This window comes from Schistocerca americana, chromosome 2 (assembly GCF_021461395.2).
Source record: "Schistocerca americana isolate TAMUIC-IGC-003095 chromosome 2, iqSchAmer2.1, whole genome shotgun sequence".
In the NCBI taxonomy this organism is placed as follows: domain Eukaryota; kingdom Metazoa; phylum Arthropoda; class Insecta; order Orthoptera; family Acrididae; genus Schistocerca; species Schistocerca americana.
In genome coordinates, this window is record NC_060120.1 from 324,874,393 (window position 1) to 324,900,843 (window position 26,451).

The 26,451-nt window shown below is 43.5% G+C and overlaps 1 protein-coding gene and 1 non-coding gene across 3 annotated transcripts in view; one reads left to right on the top strand and one right to left on the bottom strand.

The window, feature by feature from the left end:
• The window catches only part of LOC124595638 (acyl-CoA Delta-9 desaturase-like), a 666,968-nt gene that overhangs the window by 35,435 nt on the left and 605,082 nt on the right, over positions 1-26,451 (top strand). The window lies entirely within an intron of this gene.
• Trnas-cga lies at positions 22,340-22,414 on the bottom strand. Its single transcript has one exon. It is a non-coding gene; the product is annotated as a tRNA-Ser (tRNA).

Below are 26,451 nucleotides of genomic sequence, written 5' to 3' on the forward strand. Positions count from 1 at the left end.
CTGGTGACTAGAAACTGTGCACCTACCTCACCTTGCAGGCCAAATAATTATTCTTCTATAATTAGGAATCGAAATGGCTACCTCCGGATTGAGAGCCACCATAATGGAAGGAGTTCCAGCCATCAGGCCCACAGGGCTGGCTACCGGGTTTACAAAGGTTCTTGTAAACAGAAATTTTCGTAGGAGACACTGTACAGTTGTTAGATAATTTGAAAAACGCATATTTGTGCCATCTGCTGTCAGCTGTTGTTATCACAGAGGCGAAATAGTACTTTAATAAGATCTGGTAGTCACGTTAACACAATTCTAAAGTTGGTCGAGTTGAATGGTTATTACAGACAGTTGGCTTCCGCGACTGCCTTCAACGCTTCTCATACTTTTATTGCCTTTGACGACTACATATGTAATAACTTCACCCATAATCATCACATGGTATAATAGTTTCCAACTTTCAGAAAAAGGACGACATGTTGCTTTTGTATTTCTGTTACCGTAATATTTGGCTAGACCAAAGAATATTTTTAGCCTCCTAGGTAATCATACTTTGTTTGTGTTTCAACTTGATCTCTTTGAAAATCACGTAGTATTTCTACCTTTGACAGTTACAGTGTGTCAATTATTAAATGCGGAGTTATCGTCAAGTGTGCATTATTGTAATTGTATCAAGGCACAGTGCGTTTACATGGACTGTCTTAAAACAAGCCGGCCGCTGTGACCGAGCGGTTCTACGCGCTTCAGTCCGGAACGCGCGACTGCTACGGTCAGGCATGGATGTGTTTGATGTCCTTAGGTTGGTTAGGTTTAAGTAGTTCTCAGTTCTAGGGGACTGGTGACCTCTGATGTTAAGTCCCATAGTGCTCAGAGCCATTTGAACCATTTTTGTTAAAACAAACTACTATGGCAATTGTATATGTTGTACATTTCTGGCTCATATATGACGAAAATATGTGTTTGATCCAGTGATGTACACTGTGTAAGTACTATGGTTTTAAAAATTGCCTTTCTTAATTCCTGCATTTTCTATCATGCTTGTATATATTCTATGTTCGTCTTTCTTGAACCTCACACGTTTCTCCTGTGAAAATGAGTGTAATAATCGGAACCGGTATAGAATACACTTACATTCGTACAGCTGATAGCACAACTATTCTTTTTTTAGATGTCTTGTGAACGCCTAACTGCAAAATCGTTTGCCGGCCGTTGTGGCGTGCGGTTCTAGGCGCTTTAGTCTGGAACCGCGTGACCGCTACGGTCGCAGGTTCGAATCCTGCCTCGGGCATGGATGTGTGTGATGTCCCTACGTTAGTTAGGTTTAAATAGTTCTAAGTTCTAGGGGACTGATGACCACAGATGTTAAATCCCATAGTGCTCAGAGCCATTTGAACCATTTTGCAAAATCGTTTATTAATTATTTTTGAGAATCATCTGTCTGTTTTCACAAATTAATGTATTTTGTGTCAACACATTCTAAATACTTTCACGTGGTTGTGGGAAACAGTTTTCCGATACCATATCCGTGAGGTTGACGTAAGAGATTGTCATGCTAGTACCAGCGTCATTAAAAAGGTCTGAAAGAAAAGAAGAGTTTCGGCCGGAATATAACTGATTCCCAAATTTGTAGGGTACAAGAAACAGCTACAAAGTCATAGCAGATATGTTATTGGTAAGCTAGTCATCTTGCACTATAGGGACAACGTAACCTGCCTTGCATCTTATTGGGAAACGAATCGAAAAGCCAAGTGGACAAATGGACTTTCAGGACACATTCGACAGCCTGACCAAATATACAGTGAGGTGACAAAGTCATGGGATACCTCCTGACCTCGTGTCCCATGTACTATTGTCTAGTGCAGTGCAGTAAGTCGACATGGCATGGACTCAACAAGTCGTTGGAAGTCCCCGGCAGAAATACTGAGCCATGATGCCTCTACAGCCGTCCATAATTTCGAAAGTGTTGCCAGTGCAAGATTTTATGTACGAACTGGCCTCTCGATAGTCCCATAAATTTCGATGGGATTCATGTCGGGCAGTCTCGGTGGCTTAATCTTTCGCTCGAATTGTCCACACTGTTCTTGAAACCAGTCACAAACAGTTGTGGCCCCGTGACATGGCGTATTGTCATCCATAAAAATTCTGTCGTTATTTGGGAATACGACGTCCTTGAATGGCTGCAAATGTCCTCCAAGTAGCAGAACATACAAGGACCCAGTCCATTCCATGTAAACACAGTCCACACCACAATGGTGCCACCACCAGCTTACAGAGCGCCTTGTTGACAACTTGGGCCCATGGCTCAGCGCTACCGTCAGCTCTTACCAACTGAAATCGGGACTCATCTGACTAGGCTACTGTTTTCCAGTCGTCTAGGAGAGGCGCTGCAGGCGATGTCGTGCTGTTAGCAAAGGCACTCGTGTCAGTCGATTGCTGCCATAGCCCGTTAACTCCCAATTTCGCCGCACTATCCTAAAGGACATGTTCGTCGTACGGCCCTCATTGATTGCTGCGTCTGTATCAAGCAGTTTTGCTTTCAGGTAGCACTGACAACTCTACGGAAACACCGCTGCTCTCTGTCGTTAAGTGAAAGCCATCGGTCACTGCGCTGTCCGTGGTGAGAGGTTATGCCTGGAATTTAGTATTCTCGGCACTCTGCATCGCAGAATGTTGAACTCCCTAAATATTTCCGAAATGGAACGTCCCATGCGTCTAGTTCCAACTAGCATTCAGAATTCAAGATCCGTTAATACCTGTCGTGCGGACATAGTCACACTGGACACCTTTCCTCATGAATCACCTGAGTACAAATGACAGCTCCGTCAATGCACTGCTCTTTTATACCTCGTGTACGCGATACTACTGCCATCTGTATAGGTGCACATCGCTATCCCATGATTTTTGTCACCCCTTTTTGCATAGAGTGTATTATAGTAAACAGAAAAAAACGGGTGGAACTAATCTATTCGAAAAGGAAACCCGTTCCAGTAAACTCGCATCCACAGACGAGCCGTTTGCACGTAATTGCCAATGCGTGATTACGAGCAGTCACTGACTTCTGTATGAAATATTGTCATACTCGTAGTTACTACAATGTAATTGACATGTAAACTTTCCTATAAGTCGCCATCTTATTTGGTTCAAATTACACCCGCCCATTGCCTAGCTTACATGAAATAAAATTCTGCATCAAGTAGTTACATGTTACAATTTGTTGTAAACTGCTACGCGTTCGAGGACGAGGTCCACATGTTGTCCTCACATCTGGATGCAATCCTGCTCTTGTCTCTGCGGTGAGTTACGAATGGTTTCTAATGCCTTCTCATCACCTCGCATATCCTAACACTACCGTACAATTCTCTTCTCCAAGTCTTCAACCGGATCAACGGGAGTACTGAACACTTCAATTTTCAGACAGCCTATGACAGAGTAATCTTGAGGATTGAGGCTACTTAATCTTTGAGGACAAGGTATAGGGCGTACTGAAACTGGCCCTTTTAGTCCGCATACAGATGTAGTCTTAGATCAGCAGCAAAAAGTGCTGGTGCCCCAGCTTGCAAGTACCAACGACAAAGGGCGATTTTTACCCCAGTTGGATGGGGACTTAATCGAACTGGTTATATTTCAAATACGTTTGCAAAGACTAGGACAATATATTTAGAGGAGCCAGTGACAGCTCGTAACCGTGTTTTCGCAATTATCTCGCCAACGGCTCTTTTGCTGGCGCATCTTTACTGGAGAACACGCCCAAAGACAAAAAAGAAACAATTACGCACCATGAAGTAATTATCCGAATGGAACGGAAATCGGTAGATGCGATGTACATCTACAGACAAACAATTTCAGAAAAGTTGGATGATTTATTCAGGAGAAAGAGCTTCACAAATTGAGCAAGACAATAACGCGTTGGTCCGCCTTAGGTCCTTAAGCAAGATGTTATTCGGCTTGGCATTGATCAGTGATATTGTTAAATGTCCTACTAAGGGATATCGTGCCAAATTATGCCCAACTGGCGCGTTAGGTTATCAAAATCCCGAGCTGGTTGGAGGCCTCTGCCCACAATGCTGCAAACGTTCTTAATTGGGGAGAGATCCGGCGACCTTTCCGGCCATGTTAGGATTTGACAATCACCAAGACAAGCGATAGAAACTCACTCCGGGTACGGGCGGGCGTTATCTTGCTGAAATGCAAGCCCAGGATAACTGGGCATAAAGGGTAACAAAAAGAGGCGTAGAATATCGTCGATGTACGGCTGTACTGTATGGGCACCGAGGTTGACAACCAAAAGGAAATTGGTGTGAAAATAAATGGCTCCCTAGACCATTATTTCTGGTTGTTGGGCCCTATGGCGGCCGACAGTCACACTGGTATCTTACCACTATCCGGCGCGTCTCCAGAGACTTCGTCTTTGGGCTAGCGGGGCGCATTTCGAAGCGGGACTCGTCACTGAAGATAATTATACTCCAGCAAATGAGATTCCAGACCGAAGACGTGTCTGGACTGAGACGCTCCGGACAGCCGTGGGATACCAATATGACTGTCGCCTGCCATACTGCCCAACAACCAGGAGTGATTGTCTGGAGTGCCACTTGATTTCGTAACAGCACCTTTCCAGCACAGAGCTACGTCGACGATATTCTACGCCCCGTTTTGTTGTGCTTGATGGCAGCCAACCCTGGACTTACACTGCAGCAAGATAATGCCCGGCCGCACACGGCGAGAGTTTCTGCTACTTGTCTTCGGTCTTGCCAATCCCTACCTTGGCCAGCGACGTAGCCAGATCTCTCCTCAATTGAGAACGTTTTGATTATTATGGGCAGGGCCATCCAACCACCTCGGGAGTTCGACCATATAAGGCTCCAACTGCACAGAATTTGGCACGACATCCCTCAGGAGGACATCCAACAACTCTGTCAATCAATGCCAAGCCGAATAACTGTTTTCATAAGGGCCAGAGGCGGACCAAGGCGTTATTGACTTGTTCAATTTGTGGAGCTCTTTCTCTTGAATAAATTGTCCAATTTTTCTGAGACTGAAATCATTTGTTTGCCCGTACATGTGCATCACATCTATCGATTTCCGTCCCTTTCGGATAATTCCTTCACGGTTCGTCGAGTTTCTTTAGAGATATTTGCTTCTGTTATCGTATACATTCACGCTTGTCAGTTTTCACTATTAATGACAGTCTCGTTATACTGTCCAAATTAAACACGCTGGTAGCAAAACACACTAAAAATTTCGGTGACTTTTCGATGCATTCTGAAATTTCACCTACGAAAAGTAGAGATAATTTGAAGGTGAAAATTCCTCTTCCACTTTTGTGTTCTGTTTCGTCAATGGTTTAGTTAATAATTCAAGCCAAAGTTTTGTTTTGCGTATGGGAACGACCTTCAAACTGCGGTCGGAACAACCTTCCACGAGTGGACGTCACAACGAGCAGCTGCGCGATAGAATTCCTGTTTCATATTATCTACACGTGGCATGTACGTACGAGGAAAAGTATGCCAGAGCGCTAGTAGCAGTTCAAGAAGTATGGGGTCGCAGTAGCCGTATTCTGTTAGAGATGACAGGGAACTAAAAGGAGAAGATGAGAAAGTTGGTACCAGTATGTTTTGGCCGAGAAGACTTGTGCCGAGCCTCTAAACATACTACCAAAGGAACTCGTCGTTCAAGATCCAAAAGAAAGTTGTTGAACACTGAGAATGTCGAAAAAATCCTTTAACTTTCAGTTAGAAGAAGTACAGACTAGAACACAGTGTACCGATACTCATCGACGATGAGCAGTACTTGTGGAAACCAAACTGGCAGCAATGTTTAACTTTCTCTGATTTGAAAGCTGTTTAAATAAACTGACACATCTCTTTTTTTTACTACAGAAGCACACTGTAGAAGGGTTAATAGCATTTTCAAGAACTCCTGCTCGACATAAAGCCTTCTGACTGTTGTTTTGTCACTCTGACCTCTCGTTATTTCGGTTAGAAGATGCTAAGCGATGGAGGATGTGAATAAATTTTATAGCATTGTTTACTGTGTACAGTGGAGGAACATGACTGTTTGCATCAGAATGACAAAGCACCATCTCACGAAGCAGCAGCTTAGAGACAATGGTGCGTGAACAATAAAATTCCTCAAATGGACGGAAAGTTGGCTGAAACCAGATGTAAACAGTAATGAAATTCTAAATTCAGTTTGGAATGTATACCGCAGGGACAGGCTGGACAGTGAAAGGGAAGGTGTGATAATAGCGATAAAAAGTGCAATAGTAGCGAAGGAAATTGACGGAGATCCGAAATGTAAAGTAATTTGGGTGAAGGCCACGGTTAAAGCAGGCTCAAACAGGGTAATTGGATCTCTCTATAGGCCCCCTGGCTCAGCAACTGTTGTGGCAGAACACCTGATGGAAAATTTGGAAATATTTCGAGTAGATTTCCCAACCATGTCATAGTTTTGGGTGGGGATTTTAATTTACCAGATATAGAATGGGAGACTCAAACGTTTATAACGGCTGGCAGGGACAAAGAATCCAGTGAAATTTTTTGAGGTGCATTATCTGAAAACTACCTTCAGCACTTAAACAGAAAACCGACTCGCAGCGATAACATATTAGACCTTCTGGTGACAAACAGACCTGAACTATTTGAAACAGTTCACGCAGAACAGGGAATCAGCGATCATAAAGCGGTTACAGCATCGGTGATTTCAGCCGTAAATAGAAATATTATGAAAGATAGGAAGATTTTACTGTTTAGCAAAAGTGACAAAAAGCATATTTTAATGTACTTGACGGCTCACCACAAAAGTTTTATATCAAGTACAGATAGTGTTGAGGATCAGTGGACAAAGTTCAAAACCATCGCACAATATGCATTAGATGAGTATGTGCCAAGCAAGATCGTAAGAGATCGAAAAGAGCCACCGTGGTACAGCAACCGAGTTAGAAAACTGCTACGGAAGCAAAGGGAACTTCACAGCAAACATAATCATAGCCAAAGCCTTGCAGACAGACAAAAATTACACGAAGCGAAATGTAGTGTGAGGAGGGCTACGCCAGAGGCGTTCGACGAATTCGAAAGTAAAGTTCTATGTAATGACTTAGCAGAAAATCCTAAGAACTTTTGGTCTTATGTCAAAGCGGTAGGTGGATCAAAACAAGACGTCCAGACACTCTGTGACCAAAATGGTACTGAAACAGAGGATGACAGACTAAAGGCCGAACTACTAAATGTCTTTTTCCAAAGCTGTTTCACAGAGGAAGACTGCACTATAGAATCCAGTCATTCTCAGTGTAGACAAGTGTAATGTCTCTAGATTGTCGCACAGATGACAAAATGGTAGATATCGAAATAGATGACAGAGGGATAGAAAAACAATTAAAATCGCTCAAGAGAGGAAAGGTCGCTGGACCTGATGGGACACCAGTTCGATTTTACACAGAGTACGCGAAGGAACTTGCCCCCCTTCTTGCAGCGGTGTACCGTAGGTCTCTACAAGAGCATAGCGTTCCAAAAGATTTGAAAAGGGCACAGGTCATCCCCGTTTTCAAGAAGGGACGTCGAACAAATGTGCAAAACTATATACCTATATCTCCAACGTCGATCAGTTGTAGAATTTTAGAACACGTATTATGTTGGAGTATAATGACTTTTCTGGAGACTAGAAATCTACTCTATAGGAATCAGCATGGGTTTTGGAAAAGACGACCGTGTGAATCCCAGCTCGCGCTATTCGTCCACGAGACTCAGGGGGCCATAGACACGGGTTCCCAGGTAGATTCCGTGTTTCTTAACTTCCGCAAGGCGTCTGATACAGTTCCGCACGGTCGTTTAATGAACAAAGTAAGAGCATATGGACTGTCAGACCAATTGTGTGATTGGATTTAAGAGTTCCTAGATAACAGAACGCAGCATGTCATTCTCAATGGAGAGAAGTCCTCCGAAGTGAGAGTGATTTCAGGTGTGCCGCAGAGGAGTGTCGTAGGACCATTGCTATTCACACTATATATAAATGACTTTGTGGATAACATCGGAAGTTCACTGAGGCTTTTTGCGGATGATGCTGTAGTATATCGAGAGGTTGTAACAATGGAAAATTGTACTGTAATGCAGGAGGATCTGCAACGAATTGACGCATGGTGCAGGGAATGGCAATTGATTCTCAGTGTAGACAAGTGTAATGTGCTGCGAATACATAGGAAGAAAGACCCTTTATCATTTAGCTACAATATAGCAGGTCTGCAACTGGAAGCAGTTAATTCCATAAATTATCTGGGAGTAGGCATTAAGAATGATTTAAAATGGAATGACCATATAAAATTAATCGTCGGTAAAGCAGATGCCAGACTGAGATTCATTGGAAGAATCTTAAGGAAACGCAGTCGGAAAACAAAGGAAGTAGGTTACAGTACACATGTTCGCCCACTGCTTGAATACTGCTCACCGGTGTGGGATCCGTACCAGATAGGGTTGATAGAAGAGATAGAGTCTAACATTCTGCAGTGACACGTTTCTGCTCGAATTACTTGAACTCTGTGGTGAGGGAGCTCTGATTACTTGTACTATGGGTTCTACGTATTCAAGACGCAAGTTAGAATCCTCATCGGCTGTCTCTCTACTTTCCTGCTCCTCTGTCGTATGCTGACCTAGGTTTTCTGTGCCTTGGCATACATTATCCTCGTTATGGTGCGTTATCTGTCCTATTTCTCGCGATACTGCATCGTCTGTTGTACTATCCTCTATTCTCTGTCCATCTTCATGCTGGGTCTCTACCTCAATTCGGTCAAGGTCTCGATCTGCCATTGCTAATCTTTCCGAATCCCTTATTTTCTGTTTTAAAAGCAATTCACGCGCCCTACTTCGCGTCAACATGCGCTCATACGATCTCATGCGTTTCATAAACTTTTTGCACACACGACTTGACAATCCATTCACTTACTTGTTGGATCAGAACCAACTTGTCAACGATGTATCCGCCACCTGTGCGCTTGCATTGGAGAGAAAACTTAATTCTAACAATATTAAAATTCATAACTTAATTATGCTATTGTCTCTGCTAGAATGTCTCACGTTCTATTGAATACTTTCTTACTATCTATCGCTGCAGCTACTGTTTTTGACTATTTATAACTTTAGGAAAAAAAAATTTATTACAAAATTTTTCAACAGGATATTTTTCTGACCTAGTTAGGCATGTGGTCGACCTTCAATCATGGTATTTTACATTCCTGGCAGGGTCGCCATTCTCTAACATTCTGCGTGGTGTCTGTTGTTCTATGTCACTTTCACACAACGACGCTCTGAGCGTGTTTTTTAGGGAATTGACTAGTTGCTGGTAAGGAGACGCCAGACCACACATGACATGTAGAGTTCAGAAGAGCTCAGTGAGACTAGCGATGATAGAACCAAATACTTAATGATTTCAGCGTCAGCTCCACTGCACTCCCTGTAAAAGAATCTTAATACTAACTAAATTTAGTGGAAGGGGTTCAAGGCTTTCTATTTTTAGTTAGCTGGTAAAATAATGTCGAAAAAGCAGTTAAGTTTACCATTGGAAATTTTATTCTACTCACAAAACATTGTGTATAAATTGCACTATTTATAAAAGGAAATGTTTTAATACAGGATGATAAAAACCAACTGCGTTCAACAAAAATGTGAACGAATATTCCCTGAGTGGGTTTCCAAGTTCTACAATGGATCGAAGGATGACCTATGCCATATCACATCTATAATCTAGGTTTAAATTAAGTTTCACAAGAGAGAAAACTATCAAAATGGTCTACAGTGACCCTCAATTATCTTTAATTACTTACCTAACTTGTCATAAATTACAGTGGCTGATGTGGCTTCTCACTAACTATATAACAGAAAAATCATAGCGTTTCATATTTTTACTTCAAGTGGCAAATGTGAACACCATGAGCTTTAATTGACGATCGACACTAGTATTACACAAAAAGGGGGTGTAACAGATGAGACTTCTGCAGTTGTGTGTGAAGCTTTATGCGCTGTTACGCGGTATCGTGTGCGTTCATTACCTTGTCGGTGTTCGTCAGGGGGCGGCGGGCAGCACAGCTCCGCTCACCTCGCCATCTCGGAAGCAACTCTCTCCTAACTTCTCCTTACTACAATTTACCGAAGTTGGTTTAAAAAAAAAACTATCTAGCTGTGTTTTCATCTGACCAATCAGGGTCTCAGCGTTAACCTTAAGCTCCGCCTGCAAAAATTCTGTCAATCCAATGAGAAACGTTATAGTTTTCGTGGTGGGGCAATGTTTTTAAAGTTTGCAAGGTAACAGAGACGCGTAAAAGTCTCACGCTAAAACTTGCGGCTGGTGTGGCCCTTCTAGTGTTATCCTAAGATCTATACTGTTCTTCTGGAGGGCTCTAGCTTTTAACATGGGCTGGGGGATGGTCCTGGTGGTTAGCTGGCGACGTGGGTGTCCGTCCCTTATCGTAGGGCCTTCTAGCTTAACACGGTTCTGCTCTCGGCTTCTGTTCTCGTTTCTCCCCTCGGAACTGCGTCTGTCTCACGGTGGGAAGGTATGACATGCATTTAGGCATTCTTGTGTTAGTCTGTGGCGTTCCATTTGCTCACTCGTTACTCTTATTACTTTGGTTAATTTAATGTCACGATTTATTCGGAGCTATGTGACATACTACTGGATTTGCTTATCATGTCAGGGTTTTCATGGAAGGTGTTGGATTTGCCTGGCACCTTACAAGAGAAGATCCAACGGAGAGCAGCGCGCTTCGTTACAGGATCATTTAGTAATCGCGAAAGCGTTACGGAGATGATAGATAAACTCCAGTGGAAGACTGTGCAAGAGAGACGCTCAGTAGCTCAGTAGCTTTTGCTGAAGTTTCGAGAACATACCTTCACCGAGTAGTCAAGCAGTATATTGCTCCCTCCTATGTATATCTCGCGAAGAGACCATGAGGATAAAATCAGAGAGATTAGAGCCCTCACAGAGGCATACCGACAATCTTTCTTTCCACGAGCAATACGAGACTGGAATAGAAGGGGGAACCGATAGGGTACTCAAGGTACCCTCCGCCACTCACCGTCAAGTGGCTTGCGGATTATAGATGTAGATGTAGATGGACTGGCCGGCTCAGAGTGCAGGTGGCTAGATACTTTTAGTCATGTAGTGTTTCTCCCGACAACATCCTGGTGTAAACTATTCTCAACTCTCTTACCCCATTAAATCTGAGTAAGAACTCGAGCTTTCGACTATTAGGAGCAGGTGAGTGTCTTGGATGTTGTCGTGGTGATCTTGTATAGTCTATAGTGGAGATGTGATTGGTCGGCGTACGTCAACATTACGTCTGGCTGCGTTGGTGGCGCCACCCACGTCAACATTACGTCTGGCTGCGTTGGTGGCGCCACCCTTCTCATAGGAACGTAAAAACGTCGACTGACTTTTCTGTATCTGCCACCAACGCTGACATAGAAACAGTTTGCTGGCGGCATAACGGAATGATGACGTACGCTAACCAATCATGAGTCGTCTATCCGTCATAAAAGGCCAGCATAATAACAGCCGCGACAGTAGTTGCCCCTGACGAATACGATGTCGGTGGTCGTTTAAAGCTTGAGTTCCTATTCAGTTTTGACTCGGCCAGGAAAACGTTTTGTACAACACGCAGAAAAGACTGATAAGAGAGACCAGAATGACGTGCACCATTAAGGAACCCTGCTAAGCTGATGTGTGGGTAGTCTTGTCAAGTGTGGATTCACAGACGAGTGGTTCGGCTGACGGAAGCTGCTCGAATATTTACTCTCCAGTTTGCTACAGGGTGGCGCACGAATAATTGACACATTTAGTACTGTCACAACAATTTTTATTTCAGAAAAGAAAGATTTCAAATTTTACAGACAGGCAGTATGGAAACTCATTTCAGTTCATCGCGTGTTCCATTGCAGCGGACAGCCTCGAGAAGGCGAGTACACATACTGCTTACACCTTTGCGCCACAAGTCTTCTTTTATGTCGTTGCACAATTGCGCTTTCCATAATATTCTGCGGTCTGAAAGTGAACAGTATCTCATTCAGTTATCCTCACGAAAGGAAAAAAAATCACATGGGTTGAAATTAGGACTTGAGCGAGGTCGAAATGGTCCTCCATGATGGCGCTGTAACAGTGGGACATCACGCGATGGCCGAATGTTTCCTGTAGAAAATTCAGCATAGCGTTAGCCGTATTAGGTGTTGCGTCATCTTGCATAAACCGATGTGTATTCGTTGGAAGATGGGTGGCAAGAAGATGTGGCACAATGTCGTTTTCCGACGTTGTCTTGTATCGGTCAGCAGCCACAGTTTCATTGAAAAACATTAGTCTGATTAGACCATGACTGTACGGAGCTACCCACACTATCACTTTTACCCACGCGTCGTTTTTCTCATGAACATGAACATTTTGCGATGTTTCTTTACACAAAAATCGAACATTTTGTTTGTTTACTGTTCCAGTGAGGCAGAAAAAGCTGCGTCTGAGAACCACGTGTCTAACATTATTTCATCTTTTAGTTCCGGCCATAATGAGTACCCAAGTCTTCTCGTTTGTTCTGCTCAGTCAGCTTCAGTAACACAGTCACTTTGTAAGGGAAGCGCTTGAGATCACTTCGTAAAATTCTCTGCATAGAGCTACGAGATATCCTCACTCCCGTGCTGCCCGTCGTGATGTATTGTCTGTACTTCGTCGAACAGTGACGCGTAGCGCTGCGATCTTTTTCTGGAGAACGAACTGTCTGTGCTCGAGATCGTTTCCCTTGCAACAAACTGCCTACTTGTTATTTTCTAGTTATTCGAAGCGTTGTGTTTCTTGATGAAATCCAACGTGGTGGAATATTGCCCTAAATCTTCTCTGCGTTCCTGTGACATTTTTAATTCATCATAAAGGAGAACTGCCTTAACACGCTGCGGAACAGATAAACTTCCGCGTTCGGCCATAGCGAAACGCTATCTGCGAAACAAGGGACGGGGGATATTGCGACAACAGGACCTCTGACGGCATTTCGATGAAACAAAACACGTTGGAACGAAATTTGAGTGGAATATAACTAGAGGCACAAGTCTTATTCAGCGTGAAAATGTGTCAACTATTCGTTCACCATCCTGTTAAGTCTTTCTTTCTTTCGCTTACGTCATAGTCCCGCAGCGATCGCAGGGTCGGCGTGGTTACAACGGATTTGGCAATGTTAGTGTTAGGGGTGGCCGGATGCCCTTCCTGCTGCCATCCCGTACCTCCCAGGACGGAATCATTTTACCCCAACTGTCTGTGGCTAGTGTAAATCGTGAAATAGTGCGGACGTGTGTCAATGTCTGTGACGCATGTAACTGAGGCGGAACGTGGCGACCAGCCCGGTATTCACCCAGCGGGATGTGGAAAACCGCCTAAAAACCATATCCAGGCTGGTCAGCACATCGGCCCTCGTCGTTAATCCACCGGGCGGATCGATCCGGGGCCGGCGCGCCTACCCGAGTCTAGGAAGCGGCACGTTATCGCTGTCGGCTGCCCTGGAGGGCGTTCACCATCCTGTTAAGTAAGCCACTAAATACGTTTACTGATAAGCTGCTCGACAAAATACTATCTGAACACTCCACTTTACTAAGTCTCCAGCCTAGTGTGACATAACCCTAAATAACTACGTGTTTAATGCCTTTCATAGCCGTTACTATCATTTGTCAGCCAACTCAACGGATCTGCGAAAGACCGAAGCGGCTGTCTTCTAGCAGGGTGTATACGACCCGGGACAACCGGGATTTTTTTCATCCGGGGGAAAACCGGGAATATTTTAGAATTTCGGGAATTTTTCATTGTTTTCAGTCATTTTTGTAATTTTGACTGGTAAGAACCGATACTCTAACAAAGAATATTACTGTATCCCGCTACTGCAGAATAATACTTCAGCAATAAAACATGAATGAGTAAAAAAACTGCAAAGTAAATGCGCCATATACAGCAACAAAACAAAGTGCTCATACAAGCGTCTGCCAACAGCAAAATTTGTCAAAGGCTTTAGGAAGAATATGCAATGATTCGTAACAACAAATTGCCTCCGATGAGCATGACGTCACAACTTTTTACATTAGATTCTTTTTAGCACTTACAAGCGGAATCATGCGCATGCGCCGTTGAGTAGTACCTTCTCCCGCTTCAGGCTACAGAAATGTGGCTGTTGGCTGTGTAAGCAGCCGCAGGTTCGAATGTCATGTTTCTTCTATGACCTAATGTAAGATCTTTTAATGTTTTACATGTACGAACATACAACTCCCTACGACATCGTAGCTGTGTAAGCGCGGTGAGGCCTGTCATCTGTCGCTCTCTGACAATTGCAGAAACGAACCAATTTCTAACTGGTCGCGGGAAAATATCCCGAATGCTGGTTTGAAAAGCGTTACTATCAAAGAAAATTTCCTTTTACGCAAGTTGAACTACGTACAAGAATGTACGATGAATATCTTAAATCAAAGAGCGTTTGAATCTCATTTAAAAATAAACTCTTTGATGACGAACCATTTAGATCAATTTCGAGCCCAGAGGAAAAGACATTTATGTCGTTATTAAAAATTTTAATGGCACATTTGTGTGATGTATCTTAAATTGTAATACGCGCATAAAAGACTAACATTATATGTGAAAGCTTAGCTTCTCTTCCAGTGTATTAATCTTATAGACCAATATTATAAGAGAAAGCCTTACTTTTCTTGTAGCAACGCTATGTATATTCTGTATTAATCTTATAGACCAATATTATAAGTGAAAGCTTTACTTTTCTTGTAGCAACAAAAAAATGGTTCAAATGGCTCTGAGCACTATGGGACTTAACTGCTGTGGTCATCAGTCCCCTAGAACTTAGAACTACTTAAACCTAACTAACCTACAGACATCACACACATCCATGCCCGAGGCAGGATTCGAACCTGTGACCGTAGCGATCCAGACTGTAGCGCCTAGAACCGCTCGGCCACTCCGGCCGCATGGCTGACTTCATCACGTGTAATAAGCGCTGAATACCTGGTATCATCGGCTGGTGAAAATCACGTGACATGAGCTATGACTGGCTTACAAAAGTGCATCGCAATCTCGATTTCAATGCTTCGGAAAGTAACATGCAGTGTTTGGTAGAATTCGTATTTATACTTTCGTAATACGAAAATATGCTGCGTACATGTTACTGCACATCAAAGATCTTTCCAAAACTTTTTTTTTTCCCTTGTGTTTCGTTTTCTAAAGCGCCAGGAAATTCTACGCCTGTGTATAAAACCATAGCTATTCAAAAGATGGATAACTTATACAGTTCCGAGAGAAAATGTACTATCAGTTAACAGGGAAAAAGTATGTTTTCACCCGGGAGAAAATGTATTTTTAACCGGGAAATCCGGGAGAAATCCGGGAATTTTTCTTCTTTGTCCACGTATACACCCTGTTCTACTCTCCTCGAGACAGTCTTCACCAGCATCGCGAACTCGTTGAATGAAAGCGGCTGTGCGCGACTGGCGCTCGTTTCAGGGAGGCGTCACGGCTGTCGGTGCGCGTGACGTAACGCTGGGTGAGGTCAGGCCTGGAAGCGTGGCTGGGCGCATGGCGGGCGTCACTGCCCGCCTCACAGGCGGCGACCGCTCTTCCATAAGCCGTGCCGTGACTCACGCTACGGCACGCCGAGCACTCCTCGCGGGTACTACACACTAAGCGAAGTACGGCAGGTGGCACGGCGCTCGATCCGCCTTTCTGATTCTTCGTGACAAGACTGCTTTATAGTGCGTTTAAAACAAGTTGCGACTTTTGACTGTCCAGTACGCAGCGAGTGGAGGGAAGCGTACTTGCCAGCGTGTGCTGGGCGCTTCAGCGGGTGACTGCAGTATAAATGCCAGTGTGAAGAGCAAGTCGACCGATCAGCGATCTCTCTCAAACGATTTTAAGGAAGCTGTTCGGTAATAAATTCTCATTCTCGCACATCTTACAGTTCAATTCGTCAGCTTCCTGGTGAACCGCCTATCATTTCGTTAATGGTGATAGTCATTGTGATATATCGATAGTAGGTAAACTGCTGCTGGAATTTATTAGTTCACAGTGAAAAATAGGTTGTTGTTGCTGCAGTCTTCAGTCCAGAGACTGGTTTGATGCAGCTCTCCATGCTACTCTATCCTGTGCAAGCTTATTCATCTCCCAGTACCTACTGCAACCTACATCCTTCTGAATCTGCTTAGTGTATTCATCTCTTGGTCTTTCTCTATGATTTTTACCCTCCATGCTGACCTCCAATACTAAATTGGTGATCCCTTGATGTGGCAGAACATGTCATACCAATCGATTCCTGCTTCTAGTCAAGTTGTGCCACAAACTCCTCTTCCCCCCAATTCTGTTCAATACCTCCTCATTAGTTATGTCATCTACCCATCCAATCTTTAGCATTCTTCTGTAGTACGACATTTCGAAAGCTTCTATTCTCTTCTTGTTCAAACTATTTATCGTCCATGTTTCACTCCCATACACTCCATACAAATACTTTCAGAAACGACTTCCTGACACTTAAATCTATACTCGATGTTACCAAATTTCTCTTCTTCAGAAACGCTTTCCTTGCCATGGCCAGTCTACATTTTCTATCCTCTCTACTTCGACCATCATCAGTTATTTTACTCCCCAAATAGCAAAACTCCTTTACTACTTTAAATGTCTCATTTCCTAATCTAATTCCCTCAACATCACCCGTCTTAATTCGACTACATTCCATAAGTATCGCTATGAATTTGTGTTTAGTACGTGTTAGGTTACGTGTCGCTGCGTATTAAATGTGCATAATATCCTGAATTATTTTTTTAACTTGGAAGGACACCACTGTTTCCAATCTCGAGAAAATTGAATGTATGTAAAGCGCTCCGTCATAAACTCGTGTGTCAGTGAAAACTAGAATGAAAAATTCTTTAACTCCCCGTATTTCATAAATAGTTTGAGGTATCGAAACACGATTTTGACACATGACAGCGCGCAAACACCAGTGTGTTCCGTATATGATTAATGTGCAAAACTTCTATATCTACCGCGATATTCCAGCGACTACTGATTTTGTCAGTGAAATAATGTAATTATTGAGGGCCATCGATAGCTGGTGAAACGAGAACAGCTGTGGGTTTTGTAACAATGTAAGGGAAGAAGTTACAGGTTTATTTTTATACTGGAATGGACTGTTTCATACAGTATTAACCTGACTTGTAATCAGTTGTTAATTTAGTATTACACTATCTGAGAATTCTGTCGCAATTTCAACTGAATTATGATGTTAGTGAGATGAATATTTCTAAATTCTGCTGTGTTTCCACAAAAAAGCAGATTTTAACATGGCAACAACAGAAGTTACGTATTCCTCAAAACTCGTCACAGCCCTTGATCAGTGAGTATATCTTTTATTTTTCTCCCCTCAAGTTGAGATTTACAAACGATGAACTGTCTACACGTTGGGACTATTCGCTGCCGTTTGTAACTGGCTCTGGCTCTGAGCACTATGGGACTTAACATCTATGGTCATCAGTCCCCTAGAACTTAGAACTACTTAAACCTAACTAACCTAAGGACATCACACAACACCCAGTCATCACGAGGCAGAGAAAATCCCTGACCCTGCCGGGAATCGAACCCGGGCGCGGGAAGCGAGAACGCTACCGTACGACCACGAGCTGCGGACCCGTTTCTAACTGCATTTTGACCTTGTTTACCTCAGTAAATGCAATTTTTTTTGGTGGTATAACTTTTAATACGTATATTTGGACCGTGTGTTATCTAAAATAATATGACAAATACTGGTATAAGAATAAATGAAAATCGGCTTCTGCTGATTGTTTGTTCGCCAGTTTCGTAGGTAGTTCTGCATCAGTCCACCCTGGCGTGTCCTGTATATTAGGTATGTATGTATGTGTGTGCGTGTGCGCGCGCGTGTGTGTGTGTGTGTGTGTGTGTGTGTGTGTGTGTGTGGGAGAGAGAGAGAGAGAGAGAGAGAGAGAGAGAGAGAGAGAGAGAGAATTGAGTTATAGTGAATGCCTGAGGAGGGAGAAGCTATCAACGTATCGGTATTTCAATAATCACCTGGTCTGATAATTAAAGGTGTGAACTGTACCAAAAAAAGAAAAATGATTGTAGTTTTTGAGCAGCATAAAGGATAAATTACTTTAGGCTTTTATGATGGGACGGTATTAGAAAAGCACTCTGTGAGACTTCACGGCGCGTAGTATATGGATCGACGGTCCACCGCCTGCCTTCCTGCGGCAGGCACACAAGTAATCTCTCTGAGTGGTCCGAAGTTAAACCAGGATATGGAATGTATTGACAGCGACGGCAGGTGACAGCGATAAAACGCAACGTGTCGGACGTCCTAATACATCGCAAGTATTACGCCACTTTAAGTTGTTTGAAACACAGGTAAGGTAGGACACCTGAGACTGTTACATATTTCCAATGATTATATCGGCCATCACCACAACAAAAATTTATTTGACAAGAACCACTTGAAAGCATCAGAATTTCTCTGATAATATTCAGTCTATTCCTTAATATTTATGAGTGCTCTCGCAGCACATGCAGCAACATTGTATTGTACTTTGTATTGTATCGAACTGGGGACCTAGAAACGACGGCGAGGCTTCGTCCCCGCCGTAGCGCTCAGTGGTTCACAACCCCACAACAGGCTACAGCAGTGCACTCACCCCACCGCCGCCGGTGTCTTCATTTATCTATCCACGTCCGGCGATGGTTACAACACGAACGTCTCATATCAAATTTTGGGATACAACGACATTATATTAACTGTAAAATTACAATTGGATTTCGGAGTAAGGGTCATACATTTATTATGTGTGTATCGTAGGCTGAGAGGTTACAATCTTATTACATTCTCATCGTCTTGATATTTCATTCTTGTATTAATGGTTATAATTTACTTATATGTTCACTTTTCAGCAAGATTTGGTGCATTTACTTGGTCGATACCGATCGGAGAAACATTAGAAACACAGATATTCCGAACACCACAAGCATCACGCAAGGGCAGGTTTGCCAATGTGACATTTCTTCGTATGAATCTCACTGGGAAAAAAGCGTCGTTAACACCGGTGAAGATTTCGCGCATTGGCAATAATTTCGCTGCAAACCGTCACAATGCATCGCTTTTCCGAAAACTGGCGCTTGCGGTTGGTTATAAATCAACATACACTACAGGAATTTCACTGAAAAAAATTTCAAATAATTTACTCATTTTTTAAAATTTATTCGTCTGACATAAAGTTCGTAGGTGAGAAGGACAACGTTATACTACAGACATGGGTAATACATAAAAACAAAACTGAAAGTAATAATGGGGTTCCGCAAATTAACAAGCTACAAGATACTGTGCCACCATTACATTGACAATATCGCACGGTAAAAGGCATGTACCTCTCGAAATACCTCGAAAACGTTGACCATCGTTTTTTTCAGAATCGGTCGAGTATCTACAGATAAGCCGAGAAACGTGTTCGTTTATTTTCACTCCTCTTCCACTGAGCAAGTTTCTGGGAAATCAGATCATGGCACTTGCCGTGTTCTCCTCGTTAGACAAAAGCCTGACCGACTACAGTACCGCAGTTGCACTGTGGCGCCCGCGGTCGCTCCGTCTGCGGCCACTTGTGTTGACCAACGTAGATTTCCAGGAGACTTTCCAGCGCTGCGGCGCCGTTTCGCTAGCCTCGCTCCAGGTTTTTTTTTTCTCTCCAGAGGCCGCATGCTCCGCCGCGCAGACTAATTTCCAGGCTCCCCGCTGGCACCGCACACGACATAGTGGCGTCGCTTCTGCATCACGCAGATCCGCACTCTCAGCTAATACACGTCGACCTCATCTCATCCCGTCCTTTCTATCCTTTCAGATGTACCCATTTACTTCTTTTGTAGGGAGCTACAACTGCAAATAAACGACGTGGTAGTCGTAATCCTTGTAAATGGATTGTGGGCGGAGCCTACGATGCTGGCTTATGGGCGGAGGATTTTCTCTTGATAGCTGAAGCTTTCCAGACCTCGTTTAAAATAAACCTTTGAAAAGCCCAGGCACGATGCAGCATTTTGCAAAGGAATGCTGTTAACATGAGTGAAAAATAATCAATTGACTGCTTGTGTTCTGTCGCTGAACTTGACTGGTTCAAAGGCCTGAGTGCCACACAGTTTTCATGGGCCTGTCGTGAGCCCTTTGGACTGGAGAACATTATAAGTTATGTGTTACTAAGCTATTCTGCTACGAAGAAAGCTGACAGGAATTTGAAAGAATGAGATTTTCATTCTGCAGTGGAGTGTGCGCTAATACGAAACTTCCTGGCAGATTAAAACCGTGTGCCGGACCGAGACTCGAACTCGGGACCTTTGCTTTCACGGGCAAGTGCTTTACGATCTGAGCTACCGAAGACGACTCACGACCCGTCCTCAGAGCTTCAATTCTGCCAGTACCTCATCTCCTACCTTCCAAAACACTTGCCCGCGAAAGGCAAAGGTCCCGAGTTCGAATCTCAGTCCGGCACACAGTTTTAATCTGCCAGAAAATTTCAGGAAATTGAAAGTTAATTTCCATGCAAGGATGTTGAATCTGACTTAGTCAGTTGCCGGTGATATGAGTAAGAGTTGCAATTTAATAAACGGTAATGTATTCTGTAGGGAGTCATCGCACATCAGAAATTGGAGCCACTGAATGGTTGGAGATGGTTTTTGTTCAGAGTGTCAGACATGGCTATATCAAATTCAGCCAATAAATTTGAGCTCCTTTTTTCCTGAAAACTCGAAGTTTGGGTATTTTTCGATAACTTATTTCTCTTTTGACTTTGAACTGTTACCCTGCTCTATTTTAGGAGGATGTTATCGGCAGGCAATGCTAGGAACGAGTTGGTAGCGATCTAATGACTGCATGCAGTTCTCATTTTCCTGTGTGATGGCTGGATCTGAGAGTCTTCCTAAAAGCAGCTGAACTGCTTTAACGCATTTCTTAGCGAAATCAGAGTAGTGACAATTTTAACCCTGTCCTGCAGGTCAAATCGAGCCCAGCGACCGTTATTTTAACTACAGGTAACTTCATACTATAACAGCAGAGAATTAGTCCGGGTCCTCCAATAAACGTTTCTGAGTAAATCTGCGAAATAATATTGTCCTGTGCATCGAGCGTCACTAACAGGGAGTGTGTGAGGATGCAGTATCGTTACATGTAATGATTATTATACAGGATATGAAAGTAAAATATCCTGTAACGTAAAATTTTTTGCTGATGACAATAATGCCTTTCAGCCCGCACAGCAAACAAACAGGACAAACGCGCCGCTTCTGTGTGAGGCATGGCCAGGTTAGGATGCAAATGAGGCTTCCCTCTACTTTAACAATTTCAGAATGTAAATGTGGCACACAGTAATAGTCAAGTTGGATTTTTAAATGTTTCCTCACAGAAAATTATGTAAGTGTGACTCCATACACGTACACGCCTTCGACGGGTAAGTTGGAATTCTCTGTGACACGCTGGCCACCAGACTGCGTTATTGTTGTAAGTGTTTAGTGTTGTATCAAAGCCTGGTATGGGACGTCAACATCATCAGATCCTGAGCGATCACTGTGAAAGACATCTCGATACTGCGTACCTGTGCGAGGCAGCGTTATCAGCATCCCACATAGCCGGAAAGTGGGCTCACTGTGGGACTAGCAGCAGGGATTTACCGTCCCATGCGCAGACTGCAGTTAACACCACAACACAAACGGTTTGGGGAAACAAGCGCTGTATTATTTGAGAGATACAGAGGTGAGCAAGTGTGCCAGGACTTACCCAGTTTATAGCTACTAGCGCCACGTCATAATGCACCTGTGGTTAGCATACAAAGAATTGCTCCACAATCTAAGAGTTAAACTACAAGTTAATTTTTTCAGACTCTGATAACATATGCTTCAGTAAATTAATGTTAAAATTGTTAAATCTCCAAATGATCAGGTGAATACGCTTCGCCAAATATATTGTTTTAAGAAAAAAATAAGTGGCGCTTAATAATGAAGGCAGAAAGCCAAAAACTGTTCAGAATGTGCAAGTGTATGTCCCATTCAAAAGTTACGAGTCTCAACTTAATTGGTGCAATATTTTGGTCAAAATTGGCGTTTTTACGAAAAATTGAAGACGCTAAACATTAGGCACAGAAGGATGAAAATTCGTACGTAGCCTCAGTTTGATATAAAAACATTGACTACGTGACTCCATTAAGCTACCTCTAATAGTTTTCAAGTAATTTACTAAAAACTAAATTTGGAACAGAAACGTCCTTATTCATAATAGATTAAGCATCTGATGTGAAACCCTGGCAGATTAAAACTGCCGGACCGAGACTCGAACTCGGGACCTTTGCCTTTCGGGGGCAAGTGCTCTACCATCTGAGCTACCCAAGCACGATTCGCGCTCCGTCCTCACAGCTTCACTTCTACCAGTACCTCGTCTCCGACCTTCCAAACTTCATAGAAGTTCTCATTCTAGATTAAGTATCATTTATATTTATGATAGAAACACACTCGATTACATTCATTAAATTATACATCTGTACCAAGTTCCAGGACTTGAGTATAAATAACAATCAGTACAAGGACTCTTAAAAAAGTAGTTCAGAGGTCATGTTCTACTGTCGGTTCCATTCTAAAAATCATAGGCGGCAATATTCAAATGCAATCGAGCTAAAACTTCTTCAGTAACTAAAGCCAATTTAACTTCATTCATATAAAAATTATGAAGGTTGTTAACTGCTTCACGACAGAGCTATTAAAAAATACGTGTCGGAGAAAGCGGCAATTAAGATGCTGCAGACTGCGCCTAGAGCGGTTGATAGGAGAGCTACCGTTCGTCCGTCCGCTACGCCCATATATAAATACGGCTAGAGGGGCAGTAGAGAGAGACACTTCGCATCGAGCTATCAATCTGTCCACGTCACTCAATCGCCGGCATACACTCTGTCTTGGATGACGTCACAACCAGGCACCTACCAAACGTTTCGATAAAAATAGGAAATGAACTCGCACGGACTGTACACCGTCGCGGATCGCTTAGTTTTCACGGAAGTAATTGTTTATGTGACACTCGTAATGTTGACAAAACCACGTGGCAAATGGTGAGATTATTTTCCACTTTTATGACGAGCAATTAACTATGATGATTAGAAGTCAGGGCAATGGACCATTTTAATTGGAACTTACCGTAGAGGCTGCCTCTGAATAGCTTATAGTGCTTATTGTTTATGATAGGGAAATCATTATTATTATCGGGAAGGTTATTACATTTGTGTGTGTGATCTTTTAATGAATATACATTGAAAAGCTTGTAGGGCGCCCGCGAGCACGCAGAAGTGCCGCAACAGGACGTGACGGACTCGACTAATATCTGAAATAGAGCTGGAGGGAATTGACACCACGAATCTCACAGGACTCTCCATAAACCCGTAAGAATACGAGAGGATGGAAATCTCTTCTGGATAGCACGTTGCAAGGCATTCCAGATATGCTCAATTATGTTCATGCCTGGAGAGTTTTCTGGCCAGCTGAAGTCTTTAAACTCAGTAGAGTGTTCCTGGAGCCACTCTGTAGCAGTTGTGGACGTGTAGGGTATCGCATTCGCCTGCTGGAATTGCCCAAGTCCGTCGGAATGCACAATGGACATGAATGGGTAGAGGTGATCAGACAGAATGCACAAATGTGTCACCTGTCAGTGTCGTATCTAGACGTATAAGGGGACGCATATCACTCCAACACCATTACAGAGCCTCCGCCAGCTTGAACAGTCCGCTGATGACATGCAGGGTCCGTGAATTCATGACATCGTCTCCATACCCGTACATGTCGATCCGCTCGATGCAATTTGAAACGCGGCCAGGCAATACGTTTCCAATCATCAACAGTCCATCGTAGGTGTTGACGGACCCAGGAGAGGCGCAAAGCTTTGCGTCGTGCAGCCATCAATGGTACACGAGTGGACCTTCGGCTCCGAAAGCCCATATCGATGATTTTTCGTTGAATGGTTCGCACGCTGACACTCGTTGATGACCAGCAATTTGGGGAAGGGTTGCACCTCTGTCACGTTGAACGATTCTCTTCAGTCGTCGTTGGTCCTTTTCTTGTAGAATCTTTTTCTGGCCGCAGCGATGTCGGAGAGTTGATGTTTTACCGAATTCCTGGTATTGACGGTACACTCGTGAAATGGTCGTACGGGAAAATCTCCACTTCATCGCTAGCTCGGAAAAGCTGTGTCCCGACGCTCGTTTGCCGACCATAACACCACGTTCAATCTCACTCAAATCTTGATAACAAATGGCTCTGAGGACTTAACTACTTTGGTCATCAGTCCCCTAGAACTTAGAACGACTTAAACCTAACTAACCTAAGGACATCGCACACATCCATGCCCGAGGCAGGATTCGAACCTGCGGCCGTAGCGGTCGCGTAGTTCCAGACTGTAGCACCTAGAACCGCTCGGCCACCACGGCCGGCTCTTGATAACACGCCATTGCAGCAGTAGTAACCGATCTAACAACTGCGCCAGACACTTCTTGTCTTATATAGACGTTGCCGACCACCGCGCCGTATTCTGCCGGTTTACATATATGTGTATTTAAATACGCATGCCTATACCAGTTTGTTTGGCACTTCAGTGTATAAATCAGTTAGAACTCATAGCTTTTATTTAAAGTCTTAGTTCCTGATGCCTCTGAGTAAACAGAGGGCAGAAATATTTTCTTTCAGTGAGCACGAAAAGAATGCGGACTTATTGAGTGGAAATCGCTTTCTGGCTGACCGCAAAAATAGTTTTCAGGATCATGTAAAAGCGAGGAATGTTCATATTTAAAAATGCACCCGCCACCCCGCGGCGGCAGCATTTGGAGTGTTGCTGTGACCTGGAAGCCTCGACTGCTGATGTACACCGACGCGGTTTTCAGTGACGAATCGCGGTTCCGCAATAACGTGGCTGACCTTTGTCGGTAAGTGTGGAGACGACATGAATATAGATCCCAGTCTTCCATTGTGTTGAAAGGAAGAACTGTGGCACTCCCAGCGTCATTGTGTGTGGAGCCACAGGGCCTGCCTTGAGTTCACGGTTGGTAGTGATTCAGGAAGCTCTGATGGCACAGCGGTACGTCACGGACATACCGTGTCCTCAAGTGTTACCTCTCTGGCGACAGTATCATGCTGCCATTTTTCAACTGGACACTGCTCGTGCACACGTGTCACGTGCCTCTACGAACTGTGGCCACACAGATTCCCAGGTCTGTCCCGAAAGAACTTGTGAAGGACGCTCACTCCGTCCCACTGCCTGCATCCAAGTAGATACTGAGATAACCGATCGCGGAACAGAAGAGCAACTACGATCACTTAGTAGCCGAAAGGCATTAGAACCATTTGAGATGCTTATAGTAGCCTACTATGATTATTCGAAAGAAACTGCTTCGCTTGTTACCATCACTCTATCGCAGATCGATGGAGCAAATAACGGTATTTAGCGATTGGAAAAAAGTGCAAGTCATTCCCGTTTTCAAGAAGGGTTGTAGGACAGATTTACATAAGAATAGTCCTATACCCTTAACGTCAATCTGTTGTAGAGTTATGGAATATGTGTACGCTCAAGAATTGTGACTTTTTGGAGAACGAAAATTTCCTCTGTAAAATTCAACGTGGATTCTGCAAACATAGATGTTGCAAAACTCAGCTCGCTCTGTTCCTCCATGAGATCCAAGGCGGCGTTCAGGTTCAAGCCGTGTTCCTTGACTTCAGGAATGGATTTGAAATTTGAAAAATACACGAATTTACCGAGTAGAGGACCAGATTTGCGACTGGATTCAAGACTTCGTTGCAGGCAGAACTCAACATATCGCTTTTAACGGAGCAAAATCGACAGGTGTAAAGGTAATTCTGCGCTATCCCAAGGAAGTGTGATGGAAGCGTTGCTGTTTACAATGTACATAAATTATGAAGTAAAAAGCGTCAGAAGCTCTCTAGGGCTGTTTGCAGATGATGCGATTGTCTTTAAGAATGTACCAAATCCAAAAGACAGTATTGATTTGCAGATATCGCCATCTTGGACGTTTCCTATATGAATTAAGTGGGGAATTTTAAATTTGTCCTGCCCTCTCCAACCAGTGGTTCTCTATGTAGACAATACCTCGGTAGCATCTGCAGAGTTGGGAAGATTAATTTAGTAAAATCACTTCAGTAATTGCACTACTGGCCATTAAAATTGCTGCACCACGAAGATGACGTGCTTCAGACGCAAAATTTAACCGACAGGAAGAAGATGCTCTGATATGCAAATGATTAGCTTTTCAGAGCATTCACACAAGGTTGGCACCGGTGGCGACACGTACAAAAATGGTTCAAATGGCTCTGAGCACTATGGGACTTAACATCTAAGGTCATCAGTCCCCTAGAACTTAGAACTACTTAAACCTAACT